This window comes from Palaemon carinicauda, chromosome 24, assembly GCF_036898095.1.
Source record: "Palaemon carinicauda isolate YSFRI2023 chromosome 24, ASM3689809v2, whole genome shotgun sequence".
Lineage (NCBI taxonomy): Eukaryota > Metazoa > Arthropoda > Malacostraca > Decapoda > Palaemonidae > Palaemon > Palaemon carinicauda.
Window position 1 is genome coordinate 16,907,360 of NC_090748.1, and position 5,000 is coordinate 16,912,359.

General features: G+C 36.4%; 1 protein-coding gene across 3 annotated transcripts in view; it reads right to left on the reverse strand.

Annotated features, from left to right (window-relative positions):
• LOC137618105 (dopamine receptor 1-like) overlaps positions 1 to 5,000 on the reverse strand; it is a 716,045-nt gene that overhangs the window by 259,149 nt on the left and 451,896 nt on the right. The gene's annotated exons all lie outside the window — the stretch shown is intronic.

Below are 5,000 nucleotides of genomic sequence, written 5' to 3' on the forward strand. Positions count from 1 at the left end.
TCCTAGGAGTTACTCAAGTCGAAACCTTCCACAAATACTGCCGCATTTACCTTTATCATGTGTGCTCTCTAACGCTCCTAAGATAGTGGCCCTTCCTTCCAATACTTCTTGCACTGAATGTATACATCATTCCAAATTCTTCTTCTACTCTTCTTTTCTATAATGTATGAATTGTAATACTTTTACACAACTATCGTTGTCCATTGTTTTCATATGATTAAACACTCCATAATTGCCATAGCAAGAAAAAATGTCCAGCTATGCGTCGCCTTCCCTTTTATTTTGAAATGCTGTATTTGCTATAACTTGAATGGGCCGTGATCAGTCACTGTACCCTAGTTTATCCCACTCACACTTGAAACACCCTCACTTCAACTGTGAACTTCTGGATGCCCTTTGTTAATAATGAAATTATTAATCACGAGAACAGCATGCATATCACTGATCTTACGGTGGCATACTGTATGCTGAGAATCTCAATTCTGATGAATATTAAAAAAATAAAATGGCATAAAACTAAGATTGCAAGGGAGGTGAAATCTATATCAAAACAAAGATCTGAGACATTACGCAAAATTGGAAAATTATCCTTGATCAGAATATATAATAAAAGTTAGTCGGCCGTAGTGTTGCAGATTATAATTTGAGCGATGGCTAAAAAATGGTTGTAGTCTGATTTTTAAGACGATAGAAACGAATGAGGGTAACAGTGAAATATATAAAGCAAGACATGGGCTTTTTATCATTCTAAGTATTGTAAGACATGGAGAAACAACCAGTGTCAACAAAGGAGCCTCCTAGGAATAATTTACGGAGCTTTGGATGTTTGAAAGAAGGTGACATTTTTTCCGTATTTAGTCTTCGATTGCAACGGTGATAGATGGTTTTGGAGGACAATACTAGACAGGGCGTATCTCACATTAGACTAAAAGGCATTACCAGGCTATTATTATTATTATTATTATTATTATTATTATTATTATCATTACTTGCTAAGCTACAAACCTAGTTGGAAAAGCAGCCTGCTATAAGCCAGTGGCTCCAACAGGGAAAATAGCCCAGTGAGGAAAGGAAAAAAAGAAAAATAGAATATTTTAAGAGCAGAAATAACACCAAAATAAATATTTCCAGTATAAAATGTAAAAACTTTAACAAAAGAAGAGGAAGAGAAACAAGATAGAATAGTGTGCCTGAGAGTACACTCAAGCAACAGGACTCTAACCCAAGACAGTGGAAGACCATGGTGCTGAGGCTATGGCACTACCCAAGACTAGAGAAAATTGGCTTGATTTTGGAGTGTCCTCCTAGAAGAGCTGCTCACCACCAAGAGGAAAGTAGCCACTGAACAATTAGCGTGCAGTAGTTAACCCCTTGAGTGAAGAAGAATTGTTTGGTGATCTCAGTGTTGGCAGGTGTATGGGGATAGAGGAGAATCTGTAAGGAATAGGCCAGACTATTCGGTATATGTGTCGACAAAGCAAAAATGAGCCGTAACCAGAGAGAAGGGTCCAATGCAGTAATGTATGGCCAGTCAAAAGACCCCATAAATCTCTTGCGGTAGTATCTCAACGGGTGGCTGGTGCCCTGGCCAACCTACTGCTCTCTCGCTGTGAGGTTATGCAAGTAAGGATCTGAAACTAATGCTTCTACTAATCTGCTGCTCTGAAAATGCAAGCGTTTTCAAGAAAAAAAACATGATTACTAGTTAAGTTACAGTTGGAACAACGGGATGCTATAAGCCAAACGTTTCCAACATGGAAATAAAAGGTCAGTGAGGAAAGGAAATGAGGAAATAAATGAATCTCAATAGAAGTAATGAAAAATTAACATGGAATTTTTCAAGATCGGTAACAATGTTAAAAATGATCTCTTATATGTAAACTATAAAGAGAGACTTATGTCAGCTTGTTCAACATAAAAGCATTTGCTGCAAGTTCTGCAGTTCCACTGATTCAATTGGCCCGATTAAGATCATTCCACAATCTGATAAAAGCTGGAACAAAACTTCTAGAATACTGTATACTATTGAGGCTAGTAATATGGTGGTCAAACACCTAGGCACATGTTACCAAAATACATTTCACTGAATGGTTCATTGTTGCGTTTGGGCAAAGTGCTAAAATGTATTAGTAGGTCAAACAACTACCTTTTGATGCCTTCTTTATGGACAGTGCTGCTTATTATCCTCCAAGATTGCAGGGCAAATTACTGCAGTATTATGGCGGAGCTTTGATGTGACCTCTGAAAAAGAGTTAACCCTAAAAAAAATTCTGGAAACAAAATTTTGATGTCACCCACTGCTAGACTTTTTTTTTTTTTTTTTTTTTTTTTTGACAAAGCCGGGCAGAAACTTTCTTATAAGACCATGAACACTGTCTGAAGGAATTTGTGGTTAAAAGACGTTACTGTAAATGACTTTCAGATCTCAATGGCCATACTTTCAGGGCCTTGAGCTGTGCTTACAGTATTCTGGAGGATATCTCTCTGAAACAGGTCCATGGGCCTGGAGGTCCAGTGATAATGATGTGGAGGACCTAATGAATGGGCACAAGGAAGAATTGACTATTGAAGACTAGCAGCAGTTTATAAAGAAGGATGCAGTATCTTTAGGTGAGAAGTTTTTACAAAGTGGATATAGAATAAGTGCAAGGTTTTGCAGAAAAAAACTGAGCCAAAATAAAGTTCTAACATGCCATGATAATATTGTCAGGGATGACATAATATCACAATTCAGGGACATCGTTGCAAGAAGGTGAAAGAAAACTGTTATGAATAGGTTTTTAGTGAAATATAAATCAGGGTAGCCTCAACAAGGTCAAAGTTGAGAGAAAAAAAAGAAAAGAAAAAAAGAACCTCCTTCAAAACAATTGCTTTTCTTCTCCTCCCCTTGATCACCACCACCATAATACGATATCGACTCCTGTCAGCAAAGTGAGGTTGACTATTAGTCTATATCATCTAATATGAAAGTATTCCCCTTATGCGTTGTAGTGTCTAAATCCTTTCATATAACTTCATTATTCCAGAATGCGTCCTATAAAGAAAAAATGTTTAGGTCAAAATATCTTTTCCTCCATATTTCTTATGGGATGTTAATTACTTTTCGATATTAATTGACTGTATATTTTAACGGAGAATTTCCGATTGGATTTTTTTTTTTTTTAACAGTGTATGTGTGTACTTTTGCACGAATCTTTGCAGGGAACTTCAAAGATTTTTATCCTTTAACAGCATGCTTGGGAATCGATACGCATTTCCAACCAAAGTAAAGAAGTATTATGACAGGAATCATGTCAAAAAGAAAACCAATAAAAGGAGAGAAGAAAGGGGATAGAAATGTAGAGAAAAATTGAGATTACGTGAAAAAACGAGGACTTCAACTTGTCATCGTCCAGATGTAGGAGGGCAGCACATTCTTTTCTTCATATGCGTCTTCCCTCAGCAGCATCCTGACAATGATTCCTTCTCACTAACGAATCTCTGGCCGAGTCCCTCTATACCCACTTGTCTATTCATCCTGTATCCCACCCTCTCAAGGTGCATGTTCAGCATCATGCTCTATTTTGGGGGTTATCTCGTATTCAGATATTTTCCTTTTTATATATGATTGGAGTGGTGAAGCACAGACTTGTTGTATTGCTTAAAGATATGAGAATTTGTAAATAGATAATTTCTTACATCTGGAATATTCGCTTTGACTTAATGGTTTTTCATGACATTCTGAAAATATGAAATCAATAGGTCTTGCTTTTCATAATCATTTTCTCCGTATCTTAAATTAAATATTCATTCCTCGACTAATGGAGACCAAAATTAAAACATTTAGTATACCACTGATTCACATCAAATAATGTATACCAGTATTACATCATGACTTATGAAATTTAATTCCAATTGATCAATGAAACAGATATCTAGGGAAACCAATTCAGTTTAAAACGTCTTTGCAAAGATTTGCAAAGATTCACTTCACATAATATGTAAAATAAATCTGTGCAAATCTTTGTTCATATTATGAACATATGAAAATCTGTTATTTCGACCGTTACTTCATTTAACAAATTCATACTCAATTTTTTTTCTGGTAGAATGATAATTTTCCATTGCGTCAATAAGTCATACTGACGTAATATTAGTATGCCTGAGGGTGGAAATGGAAAAAATTCCATTACCAACCTTCAGAGTCTGCATTATTTTAACAGTAGATGCTATTGATCATACCTTCAGGAGACCTTAGATGTCATGTGGGCCTATGGGTCACAAGGTGTACAGAAAGCCAAACATGAAAAACTTTGCAATGGTGTTCGTCTACATGTACGTATCTCTGTAAATTTTTATGAAGGTACATACAAGGGTTACAGGGGTGTTGCGATGGCCTATCAGAGACGTTCCATATGTTGAGCTTAATAGCTTCTAGTAATGTTTGCAGCCTCACCATTCTTAGAGTGATTTTCTACCTGGTGAGTCATCAACATTCATTGGCTGGCGTTCCCTGGTCTTAGCTTGTTGGAGAGGATATTGGGCACTGATCATTAAGTATATACGGTCGGTCTCTAAGGCACTGTCCAGGCCATTGCCTCCTCCATTCATGAGTCATCTTTAAACTTTGAAATGATCCATGTCTATTACAGCAAAGAGGGAATGCATGGTAAGTGTGCATCTCGTGATTTGTTTGTAAATTTTGTATGATGTTAGGTAGTGGCATAGGTCTTTTAAAAACAACTGCATACTATGGAGTGATAGCTCTCTCCAGACCAATGTACATAAAATCCAATATGGCCTCCGTCAAAAAAGAGAATATAATATATCAGCTCCTGTAATACTAGATAGTTAAGTAGCACAACGTTTTTGTGTAAAAAATAATTTTAGGTCATTCTTCAGTTTCAATGTAGTTTTCAAGATCAGAAGCTATTACCGAGACAATTTTAGGTTGCTTTCCCTATTACTTACAAGGTAATTTGAAAATGATTATACAAACCTACGGAATGAGAATCAGGCAG